This window comes from Protopterus annectens, chromosome 16.part0 (assembly GCF_019279795.1).
Source record: "Protopterus annectens isolate FY-2018-M chromosome 16.part0, PAN1.0, whole genome shotgun sequence".
Taxonomy (NCBI): Eukaryota; Metazoa; Chordata; order Ceratodontiformes; family Protopteridae; genus Protopterus; species Protopterus annectens.
In genome coordinates, this window is record NC_056750.1 from 257,501,602 (window position 1) to 257,522,880 (window position 21,279).

Genomic DNA, 21,279 nt, shown 5'->3' on the forward strand with positions numbered 1-21,279 from the left:
ACCATCAAGGTACTCCATACGTTTGCTATAAAAACGCGAAAATAAGCAGCTTGACAAATGTGATGAAAAAATGTTGCATACCATGAGAAACATGAGAGACTACCTTCTGTAAGACACTTATATTTTGCCAGAAATCAAAGTTGTGCAAGAAATTATTGATGCATATTTAACTGACTTAAGACACGATGAGTGACACTGAATTTGGGCATGTATATGACATTAATTTGAGAAAGAATAATTTCAGATAAAAAATATAAGATGTAGGCTACTAAAAGAATTAGAACTGACACCAGAAAAAAAGCAGAAATATGTACCATGCTACTGAAGTATCAAATGTACAATTTAAATCTAAAGTGATGAGATAAAAATGTATAAAACATATATTCTACCTAAGTATAAGGAAGAAATAATGCTATAAAGTATTACAATAATAAAAATGACAGAAAAGGCAGTATGCAAGATTTCATAACATGCTGCCCCAGAGTGCACTTGGTAACAATCAAGCAGCAAAGAACCATCACAGTATGTGTACTAAGTGTGGTTGCAAGCATAAAAATACAATGTAAAACAAAAAGTCAAAACACAAATTTTCAAAATGTGTGGACCAGCTGGCCATTATGCAAGAGTTTGCTTTAAATGAAAAAAAAAGCTGCAAATGCAGAATATTAATGTTCAGGAGACTAGTAATAATACAAATGCAGAAATGTTTGTGAGTACTGAAACTGAAACGCTCTTTATCAGTTTGCTTACCAAAGTAAAGGGCAGTGTATGTAAAACAAAGCCGAGTGACAAAACACATGATAATATAACTGAGAAGGTATGCCAGAAGCAGCACTTGATTATGGCACTTGTGGGCCTGGACATGAAAGTTATGAAGGGCTTACTTACCTGGCATAATAATAGCCCATGATTTTAGGTTAAATTAGGACTGGGATAGTTGTTAGCAAAAGGTTCTGTTTTCGATATAGGGACATGGAGCTGCAGTTCCATTAGCCCTTGTTAATCTAGACCTGTCCTGAAGATTTTTCAAAATGCCTGGACTGAAACATTGTATATAATGGTAAATTTATTGTATTTAAGCTTAATACTAGAGCTACAAATGACATAATATCTACATTCAGACATTTGGCTTTAGACTGCAAGCTAATTAGGTCTTCTTACATGTAGCATTCTTGGCATAAACTGCAAGTTTGTGGATAAAAGTAGCTGAATGATGTGCGCAGAAAGTGCAGAACATTATTTTTCAAATAGCAGCTTTGCAGTCTCAGTTACTGAAACCCTACATACTTGACAAAATGCATATGAGTCTGCAGGCATGATCAAAATAACTCAGGCAATTCTGCTAGAAAATGTGACCAAAATTACTGTCTACTGTCAACATCAGTGCAGTTTTCCTTAGACAGAAAGGGAAGCTATATCATGGAAGCAGTTCTACAACAGCATGTGAACTGGTCATTTGCATGTTTACAAAGTCAAAGTGTACATGACGGCTGTACATTTACATACTTGAGCCCACAGCTGGATAGTAATGTAACTAAAATAAATAATAAAAAAGATTTTTAAAGCATGTTAGGCAAAATACATACTGTAGAAAACTACATCAGTCTTATTAATATTTTTTCTATTTATTATTTTACTGAATAGCTTAGTTCCACTAGGATTGTGACCTACTTTCAGATGAGACCCAAGGTGGGATTCTTACTGACTAGGAGAACTTTGCCCAGAGTACCAGAGAACCTCTCTAAATCAATTTCAGTTTTGGAGAGTGAGGTATTTGGAGTGATGACCATCAAATGGAACTGCTGATATGTAACAAGATAATACTGCAGACAGTTCATTGCCTACTGCCTATGTAGAATCGACTGTAGTGGTGCTACTAGTCTTGAAACACTTGCTTTTCAAGCCAGTGGTTTCTCTGCACAGATACTACTGGAGATGTAAGATACTCTGGGTGTGTCAGACAATGTGTCTGAAAAACCCTAGGGTGAGATAATGGAAGGCTTAGCTATTGAGGTTGCTGAAACCATGCTTTGGAAGACAAGTCTAGTGCTGCAAATATTACCTTGCAGAGTATCACCCTTTTGTCAATGCCAAAGGAAGCGTTTGTGTGACTTCCTAACTTCTTGTGTTTCTCCATCTCTCTCTGTTCCTCCACTTTTTTTACAGGTGACTTCCTCACTGTTCATACACAGTGTCTGCTTCCTCTAGGTTAGGGCCACTGTTGGGGCATCAGTTGAAAAAAAAAATTGTAAAACTCCATTTTTGTACATGGGAAAACACAGATGTGTACTTGTTTCTGGACGGGGCAGCACTGTAAAATATCTCAACATTCTAGTGCAGAACCTCACAGTAAAAATTCATTTTGGTGATGAACCTTACTGTAATATCTCATATGAGACTTTCATTGCATTGAAATCTTTCTTAACTTTTTTGACAGTTATTGCACTTTGCCTCTGTGAATTTTTTTGTATCAGTACTTAGCCTATTATTACACATAAAAAGTTAATGTTAGCAATGAAATGCTGACATTTGCCTGCCCCTTATGTTAATTTGACCATAAATCTCATTTCCTCTCTGCTTTTACTGGTTGGTGTGAGTAAGCACAAAATTATCATTTTGTGAAATCACTCCCCTTCAGCTATATAAATTTATTGGCCATCTTACTGTATTCCACAGTACCAGAATAAAAAAGTGACCACCCCCTTTCAATCTATCTTGCTGTTTTAAAAATAGTGACTCTCCACTAAAACTTAACTTTTTAGACGGGTAAAACTTATGTTACCTACTTTCACATCTAATTCCTCTAGTGCACTCTGCGGTGTTTAGAGTAAACCATTTTTTTCCATCTTACCTTTAAGCATCTATTGCAAGCCCACCAGTTATTGCAGAGCTCACATTCTGTCTCTCAGTAGTCATCTTGGAATTAGTGCTTCTGTTTTCTCCTGGTGAGAGAAGGAGTGCAGTTACATTATTTCCTGGAGACTGCTGATCACCAGAAAGCCTAATAACTGCTTTATAGGTGACAGCTTGGAATCTGTGCTTATATTCTGATCCTGGTGAGAGTAGGAGCAGAGTGCATTGATTCCTGACTGTTTCTGGTTGGAGAGTCAATGTCTGTGCTTAACGTACCTGATTGGTCTGGTTGCTATTTGAGGCATGTACCAAAAAAAGGCAACAAGCCTGCAGACCCTTGCATCATCTGGGACAAGACTGTGGATCACCAAAAAAGGCTGTGGCCTGCTTCTCTTCTTGGGATTGGTGCTAACATTTTGCTTCTGGTGAGAGAAGAAGCAAAGGAGTATTGTATCCCCACAGAGTGAAGGTGTACTGAGCCCAGCATTAGTAGTAGCCAAGCAGTAGCCATTTATGTGACTCCCCTCTTTTCATCATTCTTGACAAGCTATTTCTTTATTTTCAGTAAGTACTGATTGATTTCTTCCTAACTTCAGAATATCTGCCTAAATACTTCATCTTTAAATTTTCAGGGTCTAGGTATTGGTTTCCCCTCGAGTGTTTGGCAGTGCTCTGTACAGACTCAGACACTTTGAGTGACATTTTTCCTGTAAAAGGCTTCAGTACTTAATATAGTGAGCTCATATCCAGGCATGTCTAAAGGTTAGTTCCCTATGCTTTCTCCTGTCAACCTGGTGAACTTGGGTATCTTGAGGCAGTGTAGCAACTGCCTCATGTACACAGACAACCCTCGCCTCTTACCTCCCAACACTACAACTTGTGAGAGATGCACATATATAGCCAAAGTGGAAGCCAAGCACTCTCCAGCCAAGACTGGATTAGCCAGTCAAGAGGAGAAGGATAACACCTGCACCACACCACATTCAACACATAGCCCTCCAGAACATACAGCACCGCAACCCTCACATAGTAACACAAAACACACACCTACTTTCACAGAGGCTCTCAATAAAAATCTGCCCAAACAACAGAGACCTCTGAGGCAGAAATGCAAACAACCACCACATCCCAGCACAAACCATGAGACGCATAGCTCACAAACAGTGTGCCACTCAACCAAAGCCCATAAGGCAAAACAACTTACCCAATACATTAGCCATAGGTGGCTCAATAGTAAGGCAAACTGATGTCCCACTCACTAGGTTGAATAAGGAGAAAGTTACGGTCAGCTGCCAGGATCCACCACATAATGCATGCACTTAGGTCACTCCACAACAGGTACAAACATGACTCTGTCATTGTCCATGTTGGTATGAATGACCTGAGATGTACCTACCTGGACTACATGAAAAGAGACATAGAAGAGCTCTCGGATCTTGTAGCCCAGCAGGTATGACCCTAGCTCTGAGTAGCATCCTACCGTCACCCAGAATGATACCACAGTACAAGTAGAAAATGATTGACTTCAACAATTGGCTAAGTTTCTGGTGTCTTTCTAAGGGGATCCAGTATCTGTCTGCCTGGGATGACATGATCGACAGACCTTGATGCTTCGCCAGAGATGGCCTGCATCTGTCACCCTAGGGATTCCAGATACTGGTCAAGGCTCTTGCCACCCCTATAGTGCCTTTTTAGGCAATGTCCTAAAGACAAAATTACCACCATAACAGCTACAAGCAAACAAAATCTGAGGGTTATGCTACTCAATGCTAGGAGTCTAAATCTCAAAATGCACTCACTTGAAGCACTCCTTAAAATGGAGATCATCAACATTGGTGCAGTGACCGTGCTCTAGTTCAAAGCTCCGGAGAGCACCCCAGCACTACCAGGCTATAATTCATACCACATCTTTCAGCCCCTAAACCTGGACTGAAGCACTAAAGGTGGTGGTGTCTCCATATACATAAAGGATATGCACACCTCCAGACTAGTAGCCCAACATAACGCATCAGAGATACTTCAGGTACAACTAACACTGGGTAAAACTGCAATCCAGGTTGCAGCCTGCTATAGATCCCCCAACATGTCCCAAGACTCCCACTCCATATTCCTAAACACACTGGAAAATATTAGGGTACAACCCAATACCTTTATACTGGGAGACTTTAACTGCCCCCCTTTAACTGGGAAAATTACTCATGTATCAACACACTTGCTCAAAGTTTTCTGGAATTTATTAATTCCAATGCCCTGGACAAACTCATTCTTACCCCCACCAGGGACAGAAACATCCTTGACCTGGTCATTACTAACATGGGTGACCATTGCTCTACACCAGTAATCAACTCCTCCCTGGTCAGATCTGACCACAAGCTAATCACCATGGATATCCAGATCCCACCCTCACCCCCCCCCCCCAAAGAAAACCACCGTAAAAAAACTTTTCCAAAGCCAATTTTAGGCTTCTAAAACCAGAGGTGGCTAACTTCATGACACCCATGCAAATGGAAAATAGGTGCATGACTGCTGAGTCATACACCAATGCACTGTATGAGCACATACACAAGTGCATGGAATGGGCCATACAAAACAGAACCAAGATGCTCTCCTCCAAAAAAAGGAAGTCAATCTGGTAGTCTCCCACCATAAACAAACTACAACAGAAGAAAAAAACTGTTGCAGAAAAGGCTGAAGTCCCAAAACTGGAAAAACACCTTTGTTAGCCTCAGCAAACAAATGAGATCCATCATCAAATCCTCTAAAGCTATCTCTGAAAACAAAATTGTTGCAGATTCTAAAGACAATCACAAGGCATTATATAGTTATGTCAAGAATCTACATGGCAATACTCAGATCTGCTCTGAGTTACAGCACAATGGCACTAAATATACAGAACCAACTGATATTGCCAAAATATTGGCTGACAGGTTCAGTGTAACCTTTACCCCTTTTCACCCCCTAAAGGGCATATCACAATACCTGAGGAATGCCAAATCCCTATTATCACGGCTACAGAGGTAAAAACCGCACTGCCCAAAGCCAAGAATACAGCTTCCATGGGACCTGACAATATCCCTGGCTTTGTTCTACATGAATTACAAAATGAACTGGCACCACACTTGAGTACCCTGTTCAATCACAGCCTCATTTCAGGCTTTGTTCCTACCAAATGGTGCACTGCTATGGTCATCCCACTCCACAAAGGGGGAGCGACAACAGACCTTGGGAACTACCACCTCATTAGCCTGACGAGTCTGATATGAAAGGCTAAGGAGTGCATCATTATGGACCTTATAAATAAGGGGACTATATTAAATCACCAAATGCTTAAAAAAGCGAATGGTGATTGATCGATCCTATGTAAGCGAAAGCTTGCAATGTCGAAGTGTTGGAACAGCGATTTTTTTCCAAGAGAAAAAAAAATTGCTGTTCCAACAAAAAAAAAATAAATTTCAAACATTACATTCTGTGGGGGGCTGCACCCCCCCCTACTTAAATATACCAACTCGGAGACCGCACTACAGTGCCGAAAATGGCAAAGTACCGAAGCAGCCAAGCAAATTCTTTCCCAGGAAAAGAATTTGCTTAACAGCCGCTTCGATATTTTCCATTTTCAGCCTTTTCAGTTCGATCAAGACGCATTTGAAAGAATGTGTCTTTGGTCTTCTAATATAGACCCTAAATAAGGACATAGGGAATCTCCAAACTATGGACCCCACACAGTATGGGTTTGTGAAAGGTAGATCATGCCTGCTCAACCTGATAGACTTCTTCGGGTCTGTCACCAGAGCTGTGGATGAGGGCAAGGTACTTCACACAGCCTACCTAGATCTTGCCAAGGCCTTCGACACCAGCCCTCACTCAGGATTCATAGATAGACTCACTAAACTAGGCATAAACCCCTATGTAATAAGATGAGCTGCCAACTGGCTTACTGATAGAACACACACTGTGAAGGTAGCGGACTCCAAATCTGACTATCGACCAGTTACAAGTGGTGTCCCACAGGGATCGGTCCTAGGTCCTCTCCTGTTTGGCATCTACTTCTCTGAAATTCAAGCCAACACAAAGGGACTCAGGATGACCAGGTTCGCAGATGACTGCAAACTGGGAGCCATTATTGATTCTCCAACTGATGTAGACATTCTACAAAAAGGCCTCACTGACAACGATTGGTGCCAGAACCATGGCCTTAAGCTCAATGCCAAAAAGTGCACTGTCATTCCCTTTGGGAAAAATGTATGCTCATGAACTACCACATAGGCGGTAGTCCGCTAAACACTAAAGGAATGATAAGAGACCTGGGGACACAGGTTGACAGCAACCTCTCCTTTGATTACCACATTGCCACTGTAGCCATAAAGTGCTTCTATATGGCACATCTCATTAAAAAAGGTTTCTCATCCAGGAAGAAAGAGATCATAATCCCTCTCTACTCATCCCTCATTAGACCTATTATAGAATACAACACCCTATTTGGTATGTACCTCACTAGACACCTACAACAACTGGAAAGGCCACAAAAACACCTCACTAAGAGGATCTTAGGCCTTAGACGCATGCCATATATGGACAGATGCAAAAAACTCCAGCTATACTCTGTCTCTTACCGCCTACTTAGAGACGATCTCTGCTTGACCTACAAAGTCATGTCTGACCCAGAGCTGCTAGATATGCTACACCTAAAGAAATCCCAATCCCTCCATGCCACATGCTCCAGGGACCTTAACCTCATCACAACAATAAACAGAACATGCTGGAGGGACAGGTTCCAAACCCAGAAACTTCCCATAATCTGGAACAAACTTCTTATTCACGTCAAGCAGAGCACTTCACTGGCCCTCTTTAAGAGAAATCTTGATGAGTGGGTGGGCAATAGGAAGTTCACCCTGTGGATCACTTCAGTGGCCTTGCTTGACAGTGGCACCGGGAACTAACTTTGGGCGGCATGATGCCAGGGAATCTTCTTGGGCTAGGCTTACATAGGCTCCAGGGCCATTAGCCTAGTACACACCTATGACCTTATGAACATGCACAGATAATACCATATTTTCCCGAAAATAAGACCGGATCTTATACTCTTTCCTCTGCCGAAATATCCATTAGGGCTTATTATCAGGGGATACCTTATTTACCCCCCCCCCTCGTACAACAATCTACATTAATTCATTTATTCATGTACAAAAATCAACATTTATTCATGTACACAAATCGACATTTATTCATGTACACAAATTGACATTTACTTGGTACTTTTCTGTTATATGGCAACAGTTCTAAGTAACGTGTTAACAGTTGTCTGAGAATTCTACATAAACAGTGCAACAAACATTTCAACTTCAGAATATCTATACCTTGGCTTTCACAGTGCAATATTTCATGCTTAACAGAAAGTGCAGAAAAATCTCAATACATGTGTATTGGAGGAGGGGAATAAAACTGAAAGCAGAAGCAACCATTCTGTTGCCTCGATAACAGAAACGTTATTCAAATACAGTCATGTCACCTTCTGGAACACTGTCATAAGTCTCCAACCTCCGAATTCCGGCCTGAATTTCTTGCGACTCCATTTCCTGTAGAACCATTGGCCCCAATCTGTCATGCCTAGCAACAGAGCTCTCCTTAAATGAGCACTGCTTGTCCAGTGATTTTATCCCATGAATTTTTCACCCAAGTCACATCCTCTTGCCAGCTAGGCTTCACAAAGTTTCCATGCTGATTTCTCTCCATTCTATTTTCAGTGTAGTCATTGAGTTCCATGTGCAAATGGCCCTTGAATGGCTTGTTTATTGCAATATCAATAGTCTGGAGATAGGCAGTCATTCCTGCGGGAATCATTATTTGATCTATTCTTCTCCATGCAAGGAATTTCTTCATGTCTTTAGCGTGGTGAGCGCTAGACTGGCAGACCTCTTTCACCACTTTGCAAAACAAGTGGCATCATTAGATCGACCCACTTCCTTATAACTGCTTGTGTGCACCAGGCTTTTTCGGTTTTAAGAATGTAAATGCCTGAAACACATTCAATCTTATCTCTCTTGGCCTTACTAATGATTAGAGGTGGGGTTTCTTTCCATCTAGATGAATTGCCAAAATACAGGTAACACACGCACTCTCATAACCAATGGAGGGAATGTATATTGACGAGGCACCCCTCTGATCAATTGTTGTTTGAGATCCTTGGCCAATAAACACTGCAGTTTCATCCATAGCAATCATGTTGGGGAGTTGGTATTTAGAAAAGTCAATGCCATCAACAAAGGACTTAAATGCAAGTGCACGTTTAATAACTTCAGTATCTTCCAGCTTGAACAGTGATGTTGATCTTCTTAGAGACAGTTCATATTGCTGAAGGAAGCCATCCAGCCAATCTTGTGATGCTTTGAATTCTTCTGGGGATATTTCTAACTGTGGTGCCTTTGCAAGGGCAAATTCTTGAATATCAGCCCTGTGCACAACCAAAGCCTTTGCTCTCCTGTTAGCAATCCATTCACAGATGATGTCTTCCAGCTAAGGTAATAATGGTTGCCAACCTGATCCACACTTGCACTTCTTAGCATTTCCCTCGTCGGCCTGTTGATTGAGGTTCTCGTACGCTGCACGCCATTTTCGGACCATTCGGAGATCTAACTTCTTCTCTTTGCAGAAAGCCATCAGATTCTTTCCCCAGGAGTCCTCCACGATTCCTTTCTTGCACTCGATGGAATAGCTCTTTCTTTTTGCAGTCATCTTGTCTAGGGAGGTTAATTGAAGACTTACGAGACAGGAGTGGCAACACAAAATGGTGACAGTTAAGAAGACACAACCACAGCCATTAGTTATCAAGTTCACATGCATTACGCGCGTTGTCTATGACCAAAGTACACCTGCCAGTGTTTATGGGCCAAGGTTCTCAACCGTCAAGTGTGAGTGATAATTAGGGCTGCAGTAAGAATAGTGGAGGACTCCCAGGGAAAGAATCTTAAGACTTTCTGCAAAGAGAAGTTGGGTGTCCAAATGGTCCAAAAATGGTGAGCAGAGTATGATACCTTCAGTCAACGGGTGTCAATAATATTATTTTATAATTCAACATGTCCGTCATGTGTTGCTGACAATCTTAGCTGGGGCTTATTTTTGGGGTAGGGCTTATATCATGACCCCCTTGGAAAACCATGCTAGGCCTTATTCTCTGGTTAGGTCTTATTTATGAAGAAATGTGGTATGTCTGCCTTAGCAACTTACTGTAATACAGTTGTTGAAGTTACTACATGTTTTGGCTCACTGGCATAAGGACTGGAAGCTAAGACACAATAGCTGAGTTGAAAAATGAACAGAATTCTGTCATGCATATCAGTAACACTCCTTAATTAGACACTGTCATGCTAATACTTTTGACATGGGGCAGCCAAAGCACTGTAAGCTGTGTAGAGAGATGGGAAACATTTTTATAAAGTGTGTCCCAAGATGCATCAAAGTATGCTGGGGGAGAATGGAGAAATGCCACTTGGGACTGTGTTGCCAAATGTTCTAAGTGTATTAAGGAATGATATTTTAATAGAGTAAATGGAAAGGAGGATTCTAGTGAAAAGGTTAATCCCTGTGTGGACTGCCCTTCTTGCAATTTGGGATCTGAAAGCCCAGTTTTACCACTTTTCCCTTTAGATTCAGCCAGCCCTAAGCATCACATGCACACGTCTGGTGCTGTATTGTTATTTTTTTCTGTTGAGGGTAATGAAGTTGAAAGTAAGAACTTCTCTAATGGGGAGTAATTGTGAGTTTGAAGAAAAAGAGTGCACCACTGTAGGTCTAAGAAGCATCTATAAAATATTTTTTATGACTTAGAGGATGTCTTCAATGTAACTATTATCTCTCAGTGTAAGCACTATGAAAGCAGTCCATTAGTATCTGACATTTTTGGAAGGGATTATGCAACACCACCAGGGTGTTGCTTGTCTTCAGAACTGCAGGCTAATTGGTGAAACTGACAGTCACTATTGTATAGTTTGGGTACTGATATCTGTCCTTGTTTTTGCATTCTTTTTTCTGTTCATTCTGTTCAAATTTTAAATCACATTCTACTGTAACTCAGAAGGCTTAGTGTTGTTGATTGAGAAATGGCAACCATGTGAGGCTTATTGTTTCTTATGCTCCTTTAACTCCTGCAGTCACCAAAGCAGTAGACAAGTGTAAGGTGGTTCACAAAGCCTATCTAGATCTTGCCACGGCTTTCAACACCATCCCCCACTCTGGAATTATAGATAAACTCACTAAAACTAGGTATAAATCCCTATGTCACAAGATGGGTTGCCAACTGGCTCACTGACAGAACCCACACTGTGAAAGTAGCAGACTCCAAATATGACTTCAGACCAGTGACAAGTGGAGTACCACAGGGTTTAGTCCTGGGTCCTCTCCTGTTTGGTATCTACTTCTCTGAAGTACAGGCTAACACAGAAGGTCTTTGGCTAACAAAGTTTGCAGATGACTGCAAAATAGGAGCCATAATCGAAACTCCTAACGATGTGGACATCCTACAAAAGGGCCTCAATGAGACATATACCTGGTGTCTAAGCCATGGTCTCAAGCTCAGTGCTAAAAAGTGCATTGTCATCCCCTTTGGTAAAAACTCTGTACCCATGAACTACAACATAGGTGGCAGTATACTTAACAATGAAACTGTGATAAGAGACCTTGGGACACAGGTGGACAGTAATCTCTCCTTTGATAATCACATCGCCACAGTAGTCAGGAAATCCTTCTACGTGGCACACCTCATTACAAAAGGTTTCTCATCCAGAAAAAAATAGGTCATTGTTCCCCTCTACTAATCACTCATTAGACCCATTATAGAGTCAACGCCCCTTTTGGTATGTACCTCACAAGACATCTACAACAACTGGAAAGGCCGCAGAAATACCTCACAAAGAGGATTACCAGCCACAAACAGATGCCCTACACCGACCATCTCAAAAAACTCCAGCTTTACTCCGTCGCATATCGCCTACTCAGAGGTGATCTCTGCCTAACTTACAAAGCTATGGCAAACCCAGTGCTGTTGGACATGCTCCACTTAAAGAAATCCCAATCCCTCTGAGCTACATGCTCTAGGGACCTAAACCTTGTCACCACAATAAACAGAACATGCCAGTGGGATAGATTCCTGTCCCAGACACTTCCCATACTCTGGAAAATACTACCTACCTACAGCAAACAAAGCTCCTCATTAGCACTCTTCAAGAAAAATCTTGATGATTGGATGGGAAATAGGAAATTCTCCCCGGGGATCACCTCTATGGCTCTGCTCAACAGTGGCACAGGAAAATAATTTTCTTGGGTGGCAAAAGCCAGGGTACCTTTTTGGCTGGGCTTGTATAGGCCCCAGGGCTGACAGCCTAGTACCTACCTATAAACCTATGCAGATAGGAAGGGTTTTTTTTATGCTCTCCTACCTTTTTTGTTAGAATTATTATTATTTTGGCTTGTGATTTCAAATTGTAGTTTACCTGTTTCTGCTATTAAAAGGCCAAGTGAGGACATTGGTCTTTGATACAGATTGTATATTTGCATGGTGATGTCTCATGAAGATATCAAAAAGAAGTCTTATTGTAATTATCATTATGCTGTTGAAAGATGATTGGTAGATTTTTACACTGTGGAGATTCTTTGCATGGTGATGTCTCATGAAGATATCAAAAAGAAATCTTATTGTAATTATCATTATGCTGTTGAAAGATGATTGGTAGATTTTTACACTGTGGAGATTCTTTGCATGGTGATGTCTCATGAAGATATCAAAAAGAAGTCTTATTGTAATTATCAACTCCAGATGAGTTAGATGATTGGTCAATTTTTACACTGTGGAGATTCTTTACTAGGTTTTTGTGATCACAAAAGAATGTATATAATTTTGGAATGGGATTGAATTTGAACAGGCAAGGTCCAGGTTTAAGAGTTATTACTTTTGATTTATTTTTTGGGGGGTGGGGGTCGGGGGAGTCTTAATTCATATAAGTGTGAGAGGACGATGCTCTGATGGGACCATTTTATCCTGACTAGAACTGTTGAAGGATGGTTGGCTAGGAGTAGGTAGAAGTCAGATAAGGCACCTCATCTGGAGTTGTTTGTAAATATACTCTTCATTTTTCTTGAAGAGAATGCCATCTCATTTTATGCAAAGCAGAACTTGTATGCTAAGGATGCTGCTAAGATGAGGTTTTGGATGCAAGTGCAGCGGTAACATGTTCAGGATGGGAAGAAGCAGGTTAATTTTTTACCTGAGAAGGATGTTGCTCAAGTTGAACATGAAAAAACACAAAAGCGAGTACCACCCGACTCAGTCAACAGAATAAGCCCAACGCTCCAGTAATAAAAGAATGTATCAACGAGCAGGGCTCCAAATAGAAAGTTTTGGTTTAGTAACAATCCAAAAGTCAAACGATCAAAACCACAAATTGTCAAGGCTGATACGAAAGTTCTTTTATTGATAAAAAAGACAGTAAAATCCAAGCGCTTTCGCCTGAGTAGTCTCAGGCTTTTTCAAGGTAAATTAAGTATGTGGCCTTACTGCTTTTATATTCAGTCTAATAGGCCAAATACATTAATTGATGACAATCATTCAATTCTGAATTTTTAAAGTGCCACAGTGCTTTTCTTAAAAACTTTCTCATACTTAAAGTTGAAAATATTCGTAAGTGCAAAGATTCCTACATGTTCATTTAAAGTATGATCAATTTATATCAATAAAAACAAAAGTTTGTACATGTTATTTCTAGACATATTTAAAATCAAAGGAAATATTCTAGTTGTTTAAACATAAGTGCATAAATTAATTAGATTGCAAATGTTTTAAAGGGTAAATAAACTGATTTAATCCTTTATTCAAAAAAATGTTACACCACTCTGGTGTTGCTTGTTACTTTACTTGACCAGCTAGTATACACAAAAAAGGGGGATAAAAGTTACAAGAAAATTGTTAAAGTGGTTTATCCTTTAAAAATTATAAATGCTATGGGTATTTAGCTCTAGCAGACAATAAAGGTGTTTGTTATAATCTACACTGATACAATAACACAAAAATTAAATAAATAAATAGTGTGTGTGTAAAAAATAGGTAGATTATAATTTATTTCTTTTGGCCTTTAAAATGCTGCTTATGCTAATACTATCGTTCATCCCTGGGTTTCTTGAAGCATCCAGTTTGAGTTGCCAAATTAACTCTCTACTCTCTAGGTAGGTTTCCCAGTCACCTCCTCTAGGGTCTTGTAAAACACGTTCAAGAACAAAAAATTTTATAGACATACCAGTGCAAGCTAGTGAATGTTTGAAGAATGCATTTGAGCTTTTCTTCTTTTCAATTTCATATAAATGTTCATAAATTCTTTTTTTAAGCATTCTAGTGGTTTTCCCTACGTAAAAACCGTGGCAAAACAAACAAATACCCAGATAGACTACCCCTACAGAGTTACAGGTGTGATGACCTGATGTTTTTAATGTACAGTTCCTAGATGGTATAAATACTTGGTCAGCGTCCAACATATACCTGCATTGGTTACACATGCCGCATTTGTATGAACCATTCTTTCTGTGGGATGAAAAGGCATTCCCAGATTGTTGTGAACAAGGGTTTTGTTCAAACATACCCTTAAGATTGGTGTCACGTTTTCTGGTAAATGTTAAAGTCTCTGGTATAAAAGTTCTAATGTCGTCTTGTGATGTTAAAAGGGGCCAAAAAACACGTAAGGTGTTCTCAATAAAGTGTGCATCACTGGTATATGTGTAAGTAAAACTTTTCTGTAAACCTTCCTGTCCTTGTTTGGTGTTCGTAGAGAGAGGGAGCCCCTTACTCAAAAGGGGTGGGAAAGTTAGATCTCTTTTTCCTAACACCTCTGTGATGCAAGAGCTAATAAGTTGTGTGGGGTAACCTCTTTCCTCAAACATGGTTGCTAAGAATCTTGTTTCTTCAATAAAGGATTCAAGTGAACTGCACATTCTAGAGGCTCGGATAAGTTGGCCACTAACTATCCCCTTTTTGGTGTAAAGAGGGTGCGAGCTATCAAAATGCAGAAATGTGTTCGAAAAAGAGGTCTTCCTAAAAATTTTCGATTAAAAATGTTGATTTTCTTTGTCTTTAAATAATAAAACATCAAGGTAATGCAGAGAGTCTTTACTGAGTTCATAGGTAAAGGACAAAAAATCAGTTGTGGAATTGATATAATCAAAAAATTGGACAAACTTGTCTTCAGTACCTTGCCATAAAATACATATGTCATCCAAGTAATGCTTGTAAAATAAAATAAATTCTTTCCATTTAGTTGAATGGATGTATAGTTGCTCCCATTTGTGTAGAATGATGTTTGCATAAGATGATGCACATGGGGAACCCATAGCGACTCCTTTGCTTTGTCTGAAAAATTCCCCACCAAAAAAGATGTAATTATTATCCAAAATTATGCCCATGAATTCAGTCAACAGGTTGACCAAGTTGTTGCTTAAATCAGATTCCTTAGCTAGGATCTCAGTAAACCAGTCTAATCCTGTGACATGAGGTATGCTGGGGAATAGTTCAACGACATCTATTGTTATCATAAGCAAATCTTGGTTGCAAATGTCAGATGGAATACTAGCTAGGAATTCCCAGGAATCCCTGCAGATATGTGGAAGTGTGGAAACAAAAAGTTTGATGTTGTGTTCTACAAATTTACCCAGAGGTTCAGTGATGCTACCTGCACCGGCCACAATTGGCCTAAATTTCAGAGGTTTTGTTCCTTTATGCACCTTAGGTATCCCAAACAAAATAGGAGTTTTAGGATGAGGAACATTAAGGTAGTTAAATAAATCTTCGTTGATTGCCCCTTGGAGTAGGTGGTCATGCAAAATATATTTTATGTTGGCATATGCAACATTTAATTCATTTTTAGATGACTGCTCGTAAGTGTCAGTGTCTTGCAATATGTTGTGTATGGCATTGTCATAATCAAAAAAATGCATGAGTACCATCCCTCCCCCTTTATCAGGTTTCATGACCCTGATTTTTTCTTTTCTTAGTAAATCAACTATTTCTCTCAGATGTTTATTAAAGTTCGGTGGGGAGTCATAATGTGTTACTCGGTTCTCTCTGAGTGTTTTCTCTGTAAGTTCTTCAAATATTTTCAGGCTAGGATGTAGAGGAGGGTTGAACATACTAGGCCTAGCAATAACTTTTGTGGAAGTTTGTTGACCCTTAAAAAAGAGAGAGAGATTCAGATTTCTAATAAATAGTTTTAGCTCTATAAGAAGTTTAGGCAGGTATGCAGGTCTTGCCGGGATGTCATTTAGACCTTTAGTGAAAAGTTCAAAAAAGCCAGGGGTGATAGCTAAGTTAGTGTAATTGTAGATACTAAAATTGTCATAAGTAACTACTATGTGACTATCATCAGAACTCATCAATTCAAAGTCAATTGAGGTGGGGTCACCTACTCCAGCATTCAATTGCGTCCCCTCCCCCAATTCTGCTGGTGAGGGGCATTGTAATTCCTCCCCATTGGTCTGCCCTGGGGAAAATAAAAACCCTGAGGAGAGTTGTTACCTCCTTTCTGTGCTAACCGTTCACTCCTACGTAGTGGCTCTGCATTAGATACATTAGCAGCATTTTGGTTCCCCACTCTACTATCAAAACTTTCTGTGGTGGAATTACTGTGTTTCTGTCCATTAAGTGTAGGATATGCCCTACCTTCCCTGTATTCAGACATATCCCTGTCCAATTTCTTGGCCTTTCTATCTAAAACTTTCAAACAATGCTGGTCCACCTCGGTAAAAACTTCATCATACTTTCTTTTGTGCCTAAGAAAGTTCTTGTGTTTAACAATACTATCATTAAGTACAGTGAGTTCATTAAGAATCATGTTGCATTTGTTTTGATAATCCTTGACCATCAAATCCAACATTTCTAAACCTGTGCGATCAAACAATTCAACTAGTTGTGAATATAAAACAGAGCCCACGGTGGCATTACTAGGAAATTTAAAACACCGTAGACCTTTAGGAACTCTTTGAACTTTAATGCATTCCCTAAGGTAGTTAATTTCTAATTGAGAGTTCTTGTAAGCATACAGTTTTTTACTGAAAATGTCGAAATCAATGTCCAATTGTTGCATATTGATGTTTAAAGTACCTTGTTTAAACTCCGGTTGGAGTTCAGTCCATGTTTTGAAATGATATCCCTTGTCAGCAACTTCACCATTCGGTGCTAAGCTGCTGCATGCATTTTCTTCTTGAACAGAGGAATTGTGATTATCCATTCGCGTGTTAGGTCTCGAAATAGCAGTGCCATTCGGCTCCTGTGCCATGAGAGGTCTCCGTTCATTACGTATCCCTTGCTGCTGGTTTCCCAGAATAAAAAAAGAAGAAGAAGTAGAGTTACCTTGACCAGTAAGAGCATTGTTGATGTTTGTTAACAACGCTAGCACCTGGTTAAATTCTTTACGTGTGACAGGTGCTTCGTCGTGTTCTTCCCTTAAAATAAGGGGTGTGTTCAAAAGGTCTGAGTCCAGTAGTTCCTCCGCCATAGAAACCTGAGAACAAGTTGAAGCGTAGCAAAACCAAAAAACACAAAAGCGAGTACCACCCGACTCAGTCAACAGAATAAGCCTAACGCTCCAGTAATAAAAGAATGTATCAACGAGCAGGGCTCCAAATAGAAAGTTTTGGTTTAGTAACAATCCAAAAGTCAAACGATCAAAACCACAAATTGTCAAGGCTGATACGAAAGTTCTTTTATTGATAAAAAAGACAGTAAAATCCAAGCGCTTTCGCCTGAGTAGTCTCAGGCTTTTTCAAGGTAAATTAAGTATGTGGCCTTACTGCTTTTATATTCAGTCTAATAGGCCAAATACACTAACTGATGACAATCATTCAATTCTGAATTTTTAAAGTGCCACAGTGCTTTTCTTAAAAACTTTCTCATACTTAAAGTTGAAAATATTCGTAAGTGCAAACATTCCTACATGTTCATTTAAAGTATGATCAATTTATATCAATAAAAACAAAAGTTTGTACATGTTATTTCTAGACATATTTAAAATCAAAGGAAATATTCTAGTTGTTTAAACATAAGTGCACAAATTAATTAGATTGCAAATGTTTTAAAGGGTAAATAAACTGATTTAACCCTTTATTCAAAAAAATGTTACACCACTCTGGTGTTGCTTGTTACTTTACTTGACCAGCTAGTATACACAAAAAAGGGGGATAAAAGTTACAAGAAAATTGTTAAAGTGGTTTATCCTTTAAAAATTATAAATGCTATGGGTATTTAGCTCTAGCAGACAATAAAGGTGTTTGTTATAATCTACACTGATACAATAACACAAAAATTGAATAAATAAATAGTGCGTGTGTAAAAAATAGGTAGATTATAATTTATTTCTTTTGGCCTTTAAAATGCTGCTTATGCTAATACTATCGTTCATCCCTGGGTTTCTTGAAGCATCCAGTTTGAGTTGCCAAATTAACTCTCTACTCTCCAGGTAGGTTTCCCAGTCACCTCCTCTAGGGTCTTGCAAAACACGTTCAAGAACAAAAAATTTTATAGACATACCAGTGCAAGCTAGTGAATGTTTGAAGAATGCATTTGAGCTTTTCTTCTTTTCAATTTCATATAAATGTTCATAAATTCTTTTTTTAAGCATTCTAGTGGTTTTCCCTACGTAAAAACCGTGGCAAAACAAACAAATACCCAGATAGACTACCCCTACAGAGTTACAGGTGTGATGACCTGATGTTTTTAATGTACAGTTCCTAGATGGTATAAATACTTGGTCAGCGTCCAACATATACCTGCATTGGTTACACATGCCGCATTTGTATGAACCATTCTTTCTGTGAGATGAAAAGGCATTCCCAGATTGTTGTGAACAAGGGTTTTGTTCAAACATACCCTTAAGATTGGTGTCACGTTTTCTGGTAAATGTTAAAGTCTCTGGTATAAAAGTTCTAATGTCGTCTTGTGATGTTAAAAGGGGCCAAAAAACACGTAAGGTGTTCTCAATAAAGTGTGCTAAGGATGCTGCTAAGATGAGGTTTTGGATGCAAGTGCAGCGGTAACATGTTCAGGATGGGAAGAAGCAGGTTAATTTTTTACCTGAGAAGGATGTTGCTCAAGTTGAACATGATATGACTAGTTTGTTTGATTTGAATGAGGGAGTCACAAATGGATTTGCTGGCTGCAATTCAGGCTTATTTGCTGGCTATGTTTGCTAGTGCTCCCTCGCTTGTTTAAGTGTTCTGGCAAGTTCCCCACTTGACAGACAAGCATAATCATAGCTTGGATGCTATTATTATACTAGAAGAGTTTGAGAAGTTTTTATTCCTAGGCGGGATGATATATCTTTCAAGTTTTATAAAATGCTGTCTGATATTCACTACCTTTTTTTAATTCACATTTAATGAATACTTAAAAATCACTTTCATTACAATATAGTTGCCTTAAAAGTATATGGAAGAAGGGGTAGGATGGACTTATGTAACTGGAGACAGTTTTATTGACTGTTTAATTATGTCTAAATTTTTGATGAAAATCTTTAAGAGGTGGCTTTGAAAGGTGATTTTTTTTTTTTTTTTGAGGAATCAGTTTGACATCTGTCCAGATGTGCAGAAGCTGATGTATCTGTTTAGTGAGATTGGTGGTTGCATTTTCATGTCCAGCCTCCGCTTAGGCTACTAAGTTGTGAAATAAAGGAGCCATTCTGTTTCATAGAGTATAACAGAGAGCTTTGCTTTTATTGATTTTGTTAAGGATTTGTGCAGATTGTTTACAGCAATACTGATTTAAGCTCTGTTGTTAATTGCTGGATGGGATCTTTTGTTTGCTTATGCAACTGTTTTTTACAGGGCTGTCCCTTGAGTCTATTTGTTTGGGCCTGTCATTGATGCAGTTACATGGACTTAGTTTATTTAGCTATACAGTGGAGATGAGAAATAAAACTTGCTATTTTCTTACCCCCTTATTTAGTTACCGATTACCTCATAGTGGTGATCAAGGATACTTTGGCAATGTCTCTAGCTGTGTTGTTACTTGAAATCATTTTTGGGGAAGGTAGGTACATATGGTTAGCAGGAAGTATGGGGAGTGCAGCCCTCCACATGGAGTTGCAGGGGCACTTGCCCCCTACAAAAAATATTTTTTGTGGGGGGGGGGTTTAAAACTTTTAATTTTGCACGTGCTGAAATTGTTATTTGGTGCATGGGTAGTACACGCTGACATTTGTATTGTCAATGTTTTGTGGTTGATGTTTTGAACATTGACATTTGGGTCTGTTGATTAAACTCAGTCAATATATACATACACACGTATATATGGCTAGAATGCATAGCAGAATTTATCTGAAAGAATATAATGAAGATTTGCTGAAGAAAGATCTGGAAATCTAATGGGTAGTGACACAAATTCAGGGACATCTGATAAACTGCAGAGACTCAAAGTGACAACAGCAGAAGGCACAGAAATGCAACTGCTGAGAGAAGTCATAATATCACAAGGCCAGACAATACAAGGCATTTATACAAATTGATCAAACCACATTTTGCATTTAGAGAACAGTTATTTTGCATACAAGTTCTGTTATTTAAGAGTGAGAAAGTAATTGTACCACCTCATCTGAGAAATAAAATGCAACTAAAAGTTCTTGAATTTCATTTGTGAATGCTTAAGTGGAAATACAGCTCTAGAGATATAAAATATTGATGGAATATAATGTCACTGATTAAATACATTGTGCAAAACATTCAGCAGGACGGCCCATGAAATTTTAGCACTACCAAGGACAAATGTAAGAGCTATATTGTTTCATCATAACATAAACTTCCTACTATATATGGGTTATTAATTTAAAACACCCAGAGGAGGTTTAATTCAAAGGTACTAGGAATACAATAATTAATTTATTTCCTCAGTAAGTGATGTTAGATAAGACAATTTGCATAACAAGAGTCAAAATTGTTTTCACGTGCTTATGAGTTTCCATATCTAATTTTAAGTCCAAAATATCTACACTCAGACTGATAAATGAAACACATGATACAATCTAGGAAAACATTTTAAAACGTGATGCATCAGACAGTATGGACATTAATTTAGCATTGTTAGGTTAAAGAAACAGTCTACTACTTCAGCCAGTAGAACTATCTTGCACTCACAACAATGACAAACGTGGAAGGGGAACTGGGTAGTTATAGCTAATGATACAGAACTAAACAAATATGGCAATACAGCAACAATAGTTACAGGGCCAGTGGAATGGAAAGTAAGAAATATTACCAATGAAAAACAAGAAGTTGTACCCATCTGAATAAATGATGACAACCCTGACTACATATATTGTTTGATGTTCTCAAAACTGATGTTTACAAGTAAAGACATGGTACAATTATTGAGATAAGAAGAACAACAAAAATAAAGCATTGTGTTCATCA

At 38.9% G+C, this 21,279-nt stretch overlaps 1 protein-coding gene across 2 annotated transcripts in view; it reads right to left on the reverse strand.

Annotated features, from left to right (window-relative positions):
* The window catches only part of PTGES (prostaglandin E synthase), a 270,044-nt gene that overhangs the window by 226,148 nt on the left and 22,617 nt on the right, over nucleotides 1-21,279 (reverse strand). The window lies entirely within an intron of this gene.